Below are 15,732 nucleotides of genomic sequence, written 5' to 3' on the forward strand. Positions count from 1 at the left end.
TTGTGGTGTCTAGATATGCACACCAAACTGGTGGTCGAACCTCAGGCTGCACCAGGAGCCTTCGTGGCTGAGGTATGTGGTTAGCACGCCAGCACGGTGTAATGATCTAGGAGCCTCCCACCCATGCAGTCGCTGTGATCGAGTTCAAGTCCAGCTCATGCTGGCTTCCTCTCCAGCCATTCATGGAAAGGTCTCTCGGCAACCTGGGGACGGTTGTGGGTTCTCCCGGGGCTCTGCCCAGTTTTCTCCCGCCATAATGCTGGCCGCCGTCCTGTAAGTGAAATATTCTTGAGTACGGCATAACACACCAATCAAATAAATAAATAATAAATTAGGCAACACAAATTGCCAGACAAGCGTTTTCAACCATGCGCCCCCTCAAGCAACAAAAGAGAGGGTAATTCACTCTTTTATATCACTAATGTTTTATTCAAGCTAATTATAGGACTACACATTCCGTATATAATAATAATTCTAAACGCCTAAAATAAATTCTGTATGCTAAGGGGTGTCATAATTGTAGGTCTACTTACTAGGTGAATTATAACCGTTCTTTAGCTGTTCTAAAAAAAAACATAGGCTTGTTAAGTGTAAAAGGTTTCGTTCCACAGTTTCAAGCTGTGCCGGTAACTTAAAAGAACTTTCTGGCATTACCCTATTTTTCGCAGTGAATCACCCTTTTTTAAGCATGTTCAAACAAACAACAACACAGAAACAACTTAGTGCCTTCCACCCACATACAAACTTAAGACAGGAAGTGTCATAATACATTACAACAGTAGGAGATTCTCCGGCTTTCAGTTTCTGAACTAACGTACCACCATGGCTTGACCGCAAATTGTTGGACTCAATCAGATCGTATCTTACAAACCTGGCCGTTTCGTCCAATCACAGCAGTTCTTACTCAGGCACTCGGGTCGATCATTGGCACATGTAACTTCAGTTCAATGGAAGGTGTTGCTACATCAGCTGATGTAAGCTCACTTATTTTTACTATTTTTTAGGTAAAATTTTATACGCATCATAATTAATCCAAACAGTGCTCGCCAATCTATGAATTACGCTTGCCATTCTGTGCCATTTGAGTTCATCAGTGTACAATGTAGGCTAATTACAACAGCGCAAACTGTCAAAGTTGTTGTTGTGCTCTTTATTTTAGCAATGTTAGTGCATGACGTACTCATCCTCAGTATTTAATAAGTCCAACTTAGTAGTTGCAAACGTAAAGTTGGTGGTAGCTCTGTGTGGCTAGGTTTGTGCAGAAATATATGTAAGCATTTACTTTCCCAGCACTCTTTGGTTCTCAGTGTGCTATCCTCAACACACTGGTGTTGTCCACAGTTAGCCCGAGACCTCGGTCTAAGAGTGGCTTATATATACTGGACCGCTAGCCATCCTTAGCCCGAGAGTTGTCTGCACCCGATTTCGGAATATTGCTTACAAAGAGCTACAACCTCATTCAATTCAAATGCATGCGTTTTAGATTCGTCCTGAATACACATAAAGCACGGCTATTCTGAAAGCTAAAATATTTACGCACATCTTGCCACAGCCGCTACTCGCCTTTACATCCCCACTCTCCTGTAAATCTTAGCTGAAGTCAAAAATATGGTTATATTTGGCAGGTCGCCATGCGCTGGCATGTTTTTAAAATCTGGGTTAGCGAGGCACGCTTGCGCAGCAGTGGATAACCTTTCCGGAAAATTTCCGGAAATTGAAATTCTGACGACTTGCCAGCTGTTGCTGTCAACAGCAAATGGTAACAGTCAGGGAGCGTTTTGTCTTTTCTGACGTACCTGCCACATCCTTTGGCAAAAAACTATCAAGGCCTTCACGCACCGTAATGCCTATGGTACCCAATTTTGAATGGAGCGGATGTCGAAGGTAACCCACGTTTTTCATTTGCTAAAAAAATAATTTTAATCTGATAGTTTGCACAAACTGTGAGGTCTGTCATTTTGTGCCATAGGCTTCTGTCAAATTTGAATCTCCTCAGTCATATGGCTTTGTGCCTGTCAGAACTGACAGCCAGCTCAAAACATAGTGACGTAATGAAAGGTCAACCATGAATGCACATGGGCGGGTAGCAGTAACATGGTTTTGTAGGTCAAAATGTCAACACGGCATGTGAGCGTAAGTCACAACTGTGAATTATCTTAGATTTACTGGCCGTAAAGGGTACAGAATGTTGGAAAACTTGGCAGAGGATGACTCGGTGAACATAATTCATTGGAGTTTTGTCCTGTTAATGCATGTACTGGTACATTTTGCACAGATTTTTGTTGCGCGTAGTTTCTCCGCGGTTGGCTATTTTTACATACCACTGTTTTAACCTGGATGACTCCTCGGCTGTGATCTATGCCTAACCCCATATTAAAAGATCACAGCCGAGATCCTTGCCTAGTTCGCAGTAGGCCCAGTGTATGATGTGGTTGCTCGTAATGCCAGTCCTTTTCTGCGACCGATGTATGTCAGTTTAGTGATATGCTACGTTTTGGAAGTGTGCACTGCACCCTTACTTCTATGTGTACATCACCTACTGGCATCATCTGCCACTCATGCACCATGTTTCAAATTTCAGTATAATCACTCGGAAGTACTTCTTTACATGCATGTTAAATTTCTGTTTGTGCAACCCATCAAACCTACAGCCATTGCATATGTCACATATCCTTTTTTTAATACCATTGAAACAAGATTGGCCTTCTTGTCTGAGGGAGTTAGGACGCCAGTGCTGCCATGTGACCCAGTCGCTAAGAGATCAACTCTAGTTCATGCTGGCTTCCTCTCTGGCCGTACATGAGCAGGTCTTCCAGCAACCTGCGCATGGTTGTGGGTTTCCTCCTCACTCTGCCCAGTTTCCTCCCACCATAATGCTGTACTGGAATGCTCTTGAGCGTCAAACACCAATGAAATAAATAAATTTATCATTTATACAGTATGCCAACAACATGCACCATTTCCAGCATGCACTTGTTCCCTTCTTTAAATGTTGCGTGCATCAAGTTCCCATAACATTCCCCTAATGCATGTTTATGTTATGCCATTCTCGGCTTCACACTGTCTCAAAAATGCATTTGTGTAAAACCTCTAATTGTGTTTTTGTGTATGGTTAGCAAAAACAGAATGCTGTGAAGTACTTAATTTTTGCATAGAACTAATTTTCGTATCAATAATTTACCGCAAAAAATAATTTCAGCGAAAAATATCCAATATTGAATGATGTGCTACAGGTCGAAGGTAAATTATGGTTTAAATATGTACAAACTCTGATGCTAAGGCTTTGTTGGTATAAAACAAAGTGGGAGTTCATTCGTCTGTAGTTAGATTAGTCTTCACTGTGCCAGTAAAGTGAAAGAAAAGTACATTCTAGCATGTGCTGGCTTCTAATGAATGTCGCTGTGATAAGCGCTATGTCATTAGCTGTGTCTCTCTTGTGATCCAATAAGTTCTAACAAACTGTGAAGTGTGTATAACACAATGGCCGTTTGACAGCTACAGCAATGTTTGCGGTTTCTAACCTGCTACAGAGGACGATTAAAACTGAAAACAGTGCAAAACTTACCGTGTTGCTTGATAAAGAATGAGTGATTGGCGCCGATAATGGTGAATTCACATGTTTTGAAGTAAACTGCTCAAAAGGTGACAGGTCACTTTGCCAGAAGTTGATGAGTACTTTAAAAGTACTCATCAGTGAATCAAAAAGAAGTGACACCTGTTTGAGTACTGCTCACAGTAGGTGCGAAGATAATCTTCTTACGTAGTGTTAAAGCATCCCCCATTGTTTTAATCTATGATCCAGATCACAAGGATTAGTGACACTGCAGGAAACAAAGGAGAATTAAAGCCACCCATGATGATTCAGGTTTGACGTGCTTGAATAATTTGGGCCATATCTTGGAAAATTTAAGATTTTAAGATTTGTCTTTCAGTATTCTCTTAAATACACAAAAATTAATTCCAGCAAACATAGTTTTGGAGAAAACCCACAAAAATAAATTCCAGAGAATAATAAGGACTTTACAGTAATCCCTTGTGTTCCAAGTTCAACTGCTTGAACATTCCGTCTTATTCCTCAATATTTTAATCTCAGATGTGTTTGTGTTTCCATCACACTTGTATATTCCTTTAGATCATGTTACATGAATGTCTATTTTACGCCTGTGTCACTTTTGTGTTTAAGTTTTATACATGTAAACTATGTCCAGAAAATCTATGCTAATCTTAACTCTTTGTACAGAAACTATATTATTCTGGTTCCCAAAACCATTAACTAGGCCATCATATGGCTATAAACTTGTCATGTGTTACCAATGCAGATTCTAATCAACATACTGCTTCAGTTGTTTTTCCTCAGTTCTGTTAGTATTTGTGTATTATTTCAATCTCATGGCTGTATTAAAATCATACAAAATTTCCAGGTTCTAAACATATTTTGTTTTCATGTTCACACATCTGTGGCTTGTGCATAGCTGTATATATGTACATCTTTTACATGTTGAATTTTTGTTATTTTTTCCCCCCCTAAAATGGCTTTTGTTGCTCTCTGGCATCAGTATGCTCATGTATTGCAGCTTCTGTTATCAGCAGCCTCTATGGTTAAACTTTGTAGCTTATGTCGTACCCCGGGCGTCAGCATCTGCATCTGATAATGGAGAAAACGATGTTAAACAAAATGTTAGGAGGTGGTATCTTAAAAAGTACTGCGGGTATTGAGCTCAGGGTTTGCCCACTTGTAGAGCACAGTATAGGGTTGGTATCTTACAAAGTATGTCATGTATTGACCTGAAGTTTTACATACATATAAATCTCCTTGAGCATATTAATTACTGTAAATTACCAAATTCACGATTTCAGTTCTTTATGCATTGGGCGGAAGTTTTGCTTTCATGTGTCTCATACAGGCGAGCCCTTTGGTAGCAATTATAAGTTTAGCATAACATGTTGTTGTTCATTTGTTTTTATTGCATTCTTACACCATTACACTTTTTCTGTAAGCCTCATACTGTTTGTGTTGCTCATACATGCTCTTGATTAAAGCCTTCTCTCATAATATATCGATAGTGTGCCAATTGTTTTATGACCAGAGGCTTGGTCATTTTCCTAACTAATCTAAAGTATGCAACTAATCGTTGCATACTTCATTGTTATCACATTGATTAAATGATGTAAAGTTTATCTTAAACACAAATCTCTTATAACATTACTTGAGTTTCCTTTTATCATACATGTAGTATGTGTTCAGTGAAAAAAAGCATAATTTACATGTACCTTTTTTAAATTTCAGGTTTACTTATCCTCAGCATTCTTGTCAATATGGGGTAGGCCAATCTTTTCACCTTTTATGCAACATTGGTAAGGACACATCATCTTTCAAGTTTATCAACAGCCACCTATTTTGCCATTTCAACCTTAAACTCCTGTTACATTATCTGTTTATGTTCTTCGTTATGCTGTTGCAAATCATTGTAAAATACATAGCAACATGTAAACATGGCCACAGTCAACAAGTGTGCTACAATGTCTGTATATGCTACTAGTTTTGCAAACAAAGGCACTTCCCAATTGCACTCAAAGTTGCAACAAGTGGTCTACACCACTCCTGGTGCTGAGGTAATACCTAAGGTTGGTTTCAAAACATTTGCCTTCATCCAGTATATTGTAGTTTGCAGGCAGTGGCCCAGTGGTTAAGATACACAAGATACATATAGCCACCCCAGTTTGGAAGGCAATTGTACACATCCCGCTCTTAATTTTTATGGCTCCTTAAGCATGACAATAATCCGTCGACCATGCTAGTGTGGTCGTCATCAAAGAAGTTGGTTTCAGAAGTAAAATTCACACAACACAGAATGCACTTGTCTAGCACTGCCAGTCAAAACCTGTGTGTTGCATGTGGCAAAGCTCACCAGCTGCTGACCAAAGGCCTATGTTTTTTTGTTTTTTTTTTCGGCACAGCCATGGTCTCAGTGAAATGCACAAATAATCAAATATTACGTAGTATCAAGGCCATATGTAGAGCCATTTAATGTCCACAAAACAGTTTGTCTCTGAAACTGTTGCACACCCAAACTAATCAAACTGTTATTAAAACTAGCTGACATACTGAGCAAAAATATCACAGTTTACCAATAAAAAGCTTTTGTTTTCATACCAATTTCTCTCATTCACACACTCCAAAACTCCCAAGCATGAATTTTAGTTGCATTTCATAAAATGTTATTTTTAATGTTTGGCATCACAACCTTCTAGTTTTTTCTACACATGGCCTTCGGTATTGCTTCAAACCAAAATCAAATAAGGTCACTTTCATATGTATATCATTGTTTCACTGTTTATCATATTGCCTCTCCATCAGTGCAACTTCGTCATGGTTCTTCTTATCAATCATAAAATTGGGTCAATTTGGTTAAATGTGTATATGTAGATCAAAGAAACTGTGTATTAGTAACCCATTTTGTTAACTTGTCTCTTTGCACTGATTTCCTCCTCACAATTTTATGTTCCTTGTTGCTACATTTACATGCACTGTGTAGCTGCAGGTGTTTCAGTTAATTAGTAACAATAGTTCTTGTTTACTGCCAATTCTCAAACCAAACCAGTTAATTTAAATAAAATCCTTTCAAAATATGTGGTTAACTGTGCATGTAGTTACATTTTTGTAACGGTAACACATTAAATATTATTCAAGGCACAACCATTTGCAGCATCAGCGGTCATCTCATGCCCTCCCTTAGCATAATGTATGTAAATCATGTAGGCAACACTTTTACAAAATATATGTGTAATCAAGCTAACAAATACATAAATACACCAAAGCGATCTTTTGACTTAAGCTTATCATGTCTTTTCTGATGTATATATATATGCACTACATAATATTATTCCATTTGCCAAAAAAATTGTTGTACATAGTTATCTTACCTCCAACTTTATTATATTCCAGATTCATTCAAAGGCATCTTCAAGATCCTTGTCAACCATGATGCAAGCCAAGTGCTGACATTCACCTTTCGTAAAACACAAGTACATGTGAGTGAGTTATGTAAATAAATTCTCCCACCACCCGTACTTCCAAATGTCATTCTTGTAATAAAAGTGTGACACAGTTGCTTTAATCTGTTACAGTTTAGCATTTAACCCATTATTGCAAGCCATAGAGTATAAAGTGTAATGGTTGCCAATGCATTTACAGTATAGACAGTAAAACCACAGCAGCCATCAGTGTTATTGTTTGCAGATGCGAACAAAATTGGTGTCTTTAAATTGCACTTGCAGATGGTGCGTATATTTGGTCTGTGAAACAGTTTGTTCATCTGTGTGTCTGTTCAGTCAAAACTTGTCATCAAATAATTGGCTTATATTTGTGAACTAAGTTCCCTTTGTACTCTCACTGGTTTCCACCATAATGCTTTCTGCTGTTAAATACGTAAAATATTCCTCAGTCCATTGCAAAACACCAATCAAATAAGTAAATAAACTAGCAGCATCATAATACTCACCCATCTCGATCTCCTCTCAGCTACAATATACACAACACAATATCTGTACTGTAATACTGTACATTACTGTACAAAGTATATGTACACAGAGGTATAACAGAGTTCATGTATGGCCCTAGTCGGCTGCCTGTATTCAGAGCTATTCGCCTGTCACCAATGCAGTCGCAGTCAGTTCATGTCCTCTGCGGTCCTAGGTGGCAAGGTTTGGTAACAACTGGCAGATGGTTGTGGGTTTTGAGCCCAGTTTCCTTCCACCATAATGCTGACCGCTGTCGTATAAGTGAAATATTCTTCAGTATGGCGTAAAACACCAAATAAATAAATTGTGGTTTTCCATGGGCACTTACATTTCATTAACCCATAATACTCATGAACATTATACGAGTCAACAAGTCTTCGGTACAGCATTAACAAACTATCAGATAAATAAATTGGAAGCATTCTGCCAAATTCAACAAAACATGCAATTTACTTGCAAATCCTAAAAGCCAAATTAAATTATGTACTGCACAACTGACTCTTCATCTCCTGGGTCAGTGCTCATGATTGCCTCATTAGCTTCAGTTAAGTGCATTCCTCTAGAGCTAGTTGTTTTTATGTAGTGCACACACTACCCACATTATGTGTTCTTATTTATTTTTGATACCTGTTCACATCAGCCCAATGCCAGATGGTTTTAGATATAAATGCTGTTCATGCAACAAATTCTGCTTGGTTATTATGCTTTAAAGCACCATCTATTCTTCTTTTCAGATCCTCTCCATTCCTCCCATGAGTACAACAGAAGACAACATTTTGGGGTGACTAGAGACAGATAAATCCATCATCTGCAATTAATCCTGCCATCTTTGATGAACACTTCACACTTCATTTTATATTTTCACCATTTGTGACGCAAACCTTGTTTCTGCACAGGTAGTCTAAATCACCTCTGTTGAGGCTTGTTGTCTCAATTGGTTTTAATCTTGGTGCATGCAATACAATCCATCAGTTTTCTTGTAAATCATCACTTCATTCGAATAAAGTTTGTCATTTTATTTAAAATAATAATCGAATATAATATTCAATTTTGTTGTCTTGAGTGAACAAATCATTACTCAGTTCTTCATCAGGTTGCATGGTCATTAACTTACTTGTATTCTTTTATATTATCAAATTAGAAATACAACAGTTAACTATTTCTGCCGTCTGTTTCTCCTGTACATCTTTGGAGCAACTTGGAGGTCTCTGAACTGTATCCAGATGTACAATACTTTTGAGTCTTTAGGCCTCATCAATTAATATTTCTGTTTTACGGGCAAAATCTTCTTTTTTTTCTAATGTTTTAAGGCAGTGCAAATATAAAACTCAAAAATCATCTAATTTGTGGCACATGTGGATTGTCCCAGTAATTGTTTAAGATATATTTATGTTATCCAAAAGCCTTCAAAAACAGGAAAATCACAAAATAAAATGGTTAATTTTCAAGTTTATTTTTGTTCGATCTTTCAACCTTTATTGTTGGCTCACCTGTAAAGCATAAATATAATTGCTGTATCCTTACATTCCAGGTACATGTACTAGTATACTTAATCAGGTACTCTTCATTTCTGTGGTCAACACATACCATTCAGTCATCATCCTTCATACATATGGCAAGCATCAATGGGGACAGTTGTGGGTGGTGCAACGTACCCACAGATGGATGCCTCAAGTTGTCTTGTAATAGCACACAGCTACATGAAGCATGGTTAGCAGCTTGACTCTAACTCACAGATCAACAAAGTGTAGGTTCAATCCCGGTGCTCGCAGGCAATCTCTGCTTTCCCAAACATCATAGGCACTTGGTATAGGTCACGGTATGCAGTATCTCAGGGTGCTGTTGGGCAGTCTTGCATTCATTCAATACCCTGTGCCTTGCATTCTAACATAATATAAGCATGCCCAAGGCTGGTGGTTTACCCTGGACAGTTTCCTCGAACTACAAAACTCGGTGCCATTGCGTTAGTTTATTAGTCAACATGCAGGCATATGTACGGCATGTACTAAGCTCAGGTTTTGCTCACATGGGGAACACAACACAAAGACATGTTCCATAGCTCATGCTCTGTTAACATTTTAGCTACCCAAATTCTTGTAATTTTTGGGACATTTATTACAAGTGCTGAAAGCATAATATTAAATTTCTTTCCTGGCTTTTTGGAAAAGTAAAGATATGTTGTTTGTTAGATGGTATAGCCATGTGAGTGAGTGGCTTGGGGCTTAAAGTCATATTTAACAATTTTACAGTCATATGACGATGAGGGAATGCTTAGCGTGTAGGTAATGTGCCTCCTTGTTGCAGGATGGAATTCCACCGCTCTTTTATCTAGTGCTGCTTCACTGAGTCGCTTTACCGAAGGGAAGTAAGGCGCCCCGCCCGAGCCATCATACTGATACGGGTCAATCAGTAGTTGCACTATCCCCTTCATGCTAAAAGTTACAACTTCCTCTTTTAAGGAGACACTTGTTTAAGTTCATATCCTTTGTGCTTTGTAAGTGTATTAAGTACCGTAAATTACCAAATTCACGACCTCAGTACTTTACGTGTTGAGCTCAAGTTCAATAGGCAGGAAACTCTTTCATAATTTCAAATCCCAAACAAACAACTGTCACACTGTACATTTTTTTCTCATGTTACCTTTACATGTTAAATTACATGTATTATCAGGGCAAGCTTTCAAACCAGCCCCAATGGTTAACTGTTGTACCAAATGTAGGATACCCGTGGGGAGCATTCTCTCTGACCTGAGCTTGGTACTTGTAGAACAGCATTACATGACTATGTTTCCAGACAGTCCCTGGGTATCATTCTCTCAATATATTTATTAAAAAGCTTTTATTTTCTATTAATATATAAAAGAGTAAAATATTAAACATGTGTCCAGTACTGCTAAAACAAATTAACACAACTATAATTTTATGCCTTATTATAAGTAGTATTAAATATAATGTGTGCATATAAACAATGGCATTGTTATTTATGTGACCAAGTGTAGTTTGCCATGTAATACTGTGCAATTGTGCAAGTCAGTTAGTGTAGAGCACTATGACGCTGTATACCAACTGTAAGTACACACTAATCGTTACATATGTTTATTGTGACGCCATAGTCCCATTCAAAGTGTCCCACTGCACTACAGTCATGTTTACAATGGCTTTAGTCTGTGCCATCCTTACTAACAATATTCACAGGATACAAGAAGTAGTGTATTGTTCCATTTTATAGAAACTGTTTATCCCAAACAACTGGACCAAGTTGATGGAGCCATTGAGCTTGAGTGGAATGTTGAGAAGATGCTGAAGCAGTCTGCCGTGTTTTCTCATCAAAACACAGCTCTCCTCTCTATGGAGAATCATCTGCTGCCATCACATGCCATTTTACACACCGTCTACTCAATATTCTCTCTGTATAATGCACACACTACACCAGACCTTTCAAATCCCACCCAGTTCTCTGTACAATCAACACACTTCACATATTAAACCCACCTTCCGTAGCTCATCCAAATATTCGCACAATGCACACTCTTTAGCCCACCCAGGTCACTACACACCTACTTCCATATCCCATTCAACAGTGTACAGACACTACAACCCACTGCCCATAACCCACCCTGGTCCCTCTATACACACTCCAACCCACCTTTCACAGCCCACCCAGGTCTGTATAATAAACACACTACAACTGCCATTCCACAGCCCACCCAGTTAAGTATAATAAACACACTACAACTGCCCTTCCACAGCCCACCCAGGTCTGTATAATAAACACACTACAACTTCCCCTCCACAGCCCACCCGGGTCTGTGTAACAAACACACTACAACTGCCCTTCCACAGCCCACTCAGGTCGGTATAATAAACACACTACAACCCACCTTCCACAGCCCACCCAGGTCTGTATGATAAACACTGTACAACCCACCTTTCATATCCCACCCAGGTCTGTTTAATAAACACTCGACAACTGCCCTTCCACAGCCCACCCAGGTCCCAGTACAATAAACACACTACAACCCACCTTCCACAGCCCACTGAGGTCGTGTAATAAACACACTACAACCCACCTTCCACAGCCCACCCAGGTCTGTATGATAAACACTGTACAACCCACCTTTCATATCCCACCCAGGTCTGTTTAATAAACACTCGACAACTGCCCTTCCACAGCCCACCCAGGTCTCAGTACAATAAACACACTACAACCCACCTTTCATAGCCCACCCAGGTCTGTATAATAAACACTCAACAACCTACCTCCCACAGTCCATCTGGGTCTGTACCATAAACACACTACAACCCACCTTCCACAGCCCACCCAGGTCCATACAGTAAACACACTACAACCCACCTTTCATATCCCACCCAGGACTGTGTAACAAACACTCAACAACCTACCTTCCACAGTCCATCTGGGTCTGTACCATAAACACACTACAACCCAGGTCTGTATAATAAACACTCAACAACCCACCTTTCATATCCCACCCAGGTCTGTGTAATAAACACTCAACAACCTACCTTCCACAGTCCATCTGGGTCTGTACCATAAACACACTACAACCCACCTTTCATATCCCACCCAGGTCTGTATAATAAACACTCAACAACCCACCTTCCACAGCCCACCCAGTTCTGTACCATAAACACTCAACAACCTACCTTCCACAGCCCACCCAGTTCTGTATAATAAACACACTACAACCCACCTTTCCTATCCCACCCAGGTCTGTGTAATAAACACTCAACAACCTATCTTCCACAGTCCATCTGGGTCTGTACCATAAACACACTACAACCCACCTTCCACAGCCCACCCAGGTCCATACAGTAAACACACTACAACCCACCTTTCATATCCCACCCAGGACTGTGTAACAAACACTCAACAACCTACCTTCCACAGTCCATCTGGGTCTATACCATAAACACACTACAACCCACCTTCCACAGCCCACCCAGGTCCATACAGTAAACACACTACAACCCACCTTTCATATCCCACCCAGGACTGTGTAATAAACACTCAACAACCTACCTTCCACAGTCCATCTGGGTCTGTACCATAAACACACTACAACCCACCTTCCACAGCCCACCCAGGTCTGTATAATAAACACTCAACAACCCACCTTTCCTATCCCACCCAGGTCTGTGTAATAAACACTCAACAACCTACCTTCCACAGTCCATCTGGGTCTGTACCATAAACACACTACAACCCACCTTCCACAGCCCACCCAGGTCCATACAGTAAACACACTACAACCCACCTTTCATATCCCACCCAGGACTGTGTAACAAACACTCAACAACCCACCTTCCACAGCCCACCCAGTTCTGTACCATAAACACTCAACAACCTACCTTCCACAGCCCACCCAGTTCTGTATAATAAACACACTACAACCCAGCTTTCATATCCCATCCAGGTCTGTGTAATAAACACTCAACAACCTACCTTCCACAGTCCATCTGGGTCTGTACCATAAACACACTACAACCCACCTTCCATATCCCACCCAGGTCTGTATAATAAACACTCAACAACCCACCTTCCACAGCCCACCCAGTTCTGTACCATAAACACTCAACAACCTACCTTCCATAGCCCACCCAGTTCTGTATAATAAACACACTACAACCCACCTTTCATAGTCCACCCAGGTCTGTATAATAAACACTCAACAACCTACCTTCCACAGTCCATCTGGGTCTGTACCATAAACACACTACAACCCACCTTCCACAGCCCACCCAGGTCCATACAGTAAACACATTACAACCCACCTTTCATATCCCACCCAGGACTGTGTAACAAACACTCAACAACCTACCTTCCACAGTCCATCTGGGTCTGTACCATAAACACACTACAACCCACCTTCCACAGCCCACCCAGGTCCATACAGTAAACACTCTACAACCCACCTTCCACAGCCCACCCAGGTCTGTATAATAAACACAGTACATCCCACCTTTCATATCCCACCCAGGTCTGTGTAATAAACACTCAACAACCTACCTTCCACAGTCCATCTGGGTCTATACCATAAACATTATACAACCCACCTTCCACAGCCCACCCAGGTCCATACAGTAAACACTCTGCAACCCACCTTCCACAGCCCACCCAGGTCTGTATAATAAACACAGTACATCCCACCTTTCATATCCCACCCAGGTCTGTGTAATAAACACTCAACAACCTACCTTCCACAGTCCATCTGGGTCTATACCATAAACATTATACAACCCACCTTCCACAGCCCACCCAGGTCTGTATAATAAACATAGTCTGTACAATGCTGAAGATGGAGTGGCGTATTATTTCAGCACACATGGAAATCATGTACGACAGCCGCCATCCTACACCATTGGCATGAAGCAAAACTATGACTTCTCCATCGGATGAACAGAAGTGTGAGAAGCGCTGTACCAAGGTGTCTTGGGTAGGCTGGTCCCACTTGTTCCTGTGGTTTAGTCCTATGGTCATGATCTCTTTCATGAATTTTCTCACAAATTAGGAAACAATTACAGGTCATCTCACATAACCACATTGCAAGGGGTAAATACTGAGAAAAGTGAACAGTTCAACTCCTTTCTCCAATGCATAAAATACATACGAGCTCACCTCAGCCAGTCTCATTTCTGATTCTTTCTGCAACTCATGATTTATATCTGGAATGAAAGGAAGACAAATATTTTTAGTTGTAGAGTCAACGTAGCCCTCACTGGTGCGGACAGTATATAGGTTCAAATTGTCTTATCCCACAATATCACAATCCACAAATGATCATGCATGCTCAGTGACTCCCTGTCTGTGCGTATAAACTGTGTACCAGTGGATAGCAACAGAGATATATGCTCAGTGACTCCCTGTCTGCGCTTACCTATTTCTTTGAATCACGAAAACTTACACTTATATCTACAATTTTTGTGCACTGACCTACCAAGAACGATATTGACAGCCGTGATTCCCTGGCATTTTTCTGTTTTGTGGACTGTAAACAAATATTTCTATAAACCATCCAAGTATGGTTACAGTTTCTCAGACAAACACCAAACTAGAGAAGCTCACTGTCTCTCTAGCAACTTTACCACATTTGTGGAGTGTCAAAGCTGTCCACACCTGTATTATTACTAGGAGCCTGTTACACTAGCCCATACCTATACCTCGACCGAATATTTAAACCATTCACACAGTCAGTGACTGTTGTCATGTACAGCTAATCATAGGCTTGCGGTGGCTTGCCGTTTGTTGTTGAATCAATGACAAATTCTTATAGCACTATCTAATGAGAGAATGATATCTGTGTATGATGATGTCATTCTCTTTTATTTTGGTTTAGACAGTATTTGATTGTATCACCTCACTTAAACATCATGCGTTTTACGAACTGTTCAATCACGCGAGCAGTCGGTGTTCCCTGAATGCCTTATTAAACTTGTCTGTAACTTATGCGGCTCACAACTGAGTCGTACCCCAGACTGCAGCTGAGTTATACAGGTGAAAAAGTTTTGTTTTAGCTTTTGTACACTTTTATGCTGTGGACAAATGTAGACGCAAAAACCTTCATATCCAATATCTTCATATTGTTTGATAAATGTTTAATAAAGGAACATGTTTGTGTCATCATGTAGGCTATACTGGATTTATGCAGATTACTTAGAAATCTATGTTGCTTACATCTCACGGTGCATATTACTGTGGATTATTCATTGTGGCAAGACCCACACTAGCTGTGACATAGGCCTACTTGATATACACTATATTATTCTGTTGTACTTTTATCAGCATACTGAGACTGACTATATTGTAAGACTGCAAGCTCTCAGTGAAATAGGACAAGAATGTTTATAAAATTTATCATGGACTTTGTATTCCTTGTTTACATATTTATTTCAGAGCTTTTTGTACAACGTGGTTAGATTAATGTTATTGATGTGTAATAAACATGCAATTACTAACTGCTCTGGTGTTTTGAAATGTCTGGTTTTGTTTAATATGTCATAGCAATGGATATTATAAACGAAAACACGGCGCACTGAATATCGGGGCCTCCTTGGCTCAGTTGGATAGCGCGCTAGCGCAGCGTAATGACCCAGGAGCCTCTTAAGCTGTTCAAGCACAGCTCATGCTGGCTTTCTCTCCGGACGTACATGGGATGTCTCCCAACAACCTGCGGATGGTCGTGGGTTTCCCCCT

The 15,732-nt window shown here is 40.1% G+C and overlaps 1 long non-coding RNA gene across 4 annotated transcripts; it reads left to right on the forward strand.

Annotated features, from left to right (window-relative positions):
* Positions 1-922: 922 nt before the first annotated feature.
* LOC135468586 (uncharacterized) lies at positions 923-8,564 on the forward strand. 4 transcript variants are annotated; one of them, XR_010444241.1, is made up of 4 exons: positions 923-974; positions 5,288-5,355; positions 6,947-7,032; positions 8,256-8,564. It is a non-coding gene; the product is annotated as an uncharacterized LOC135468586 (long non-coding RNA). The 4 variants fall into 4 exon arrangements; XR_010444242.1 differs by having other exon boundaries at positions 938-1,004; XR_010444240.1 differs by lacking the exon at positions 923-974 and adding an exon at positions 1,645-1,884.
* Positions 8,565-15,732: the final 7,168 nt, after the last annotated feature.

The sequence above is a fragment of the Liolophura sinensis genome, chromosome 6 (genome assembly GCF_032854445.1).
Source record: "Liolophura sinensis isolate JHLJ2023 chromosome 6, CUHK_Ljap_v2, whole genome shotgun sequence".
NCBI classification, from domain to species: Eukaryota; Metazoa; Mollusca; class Polyplacophora; order Chitonida; family Chitonidae; genus Liolophura; species Liolophura sinensis.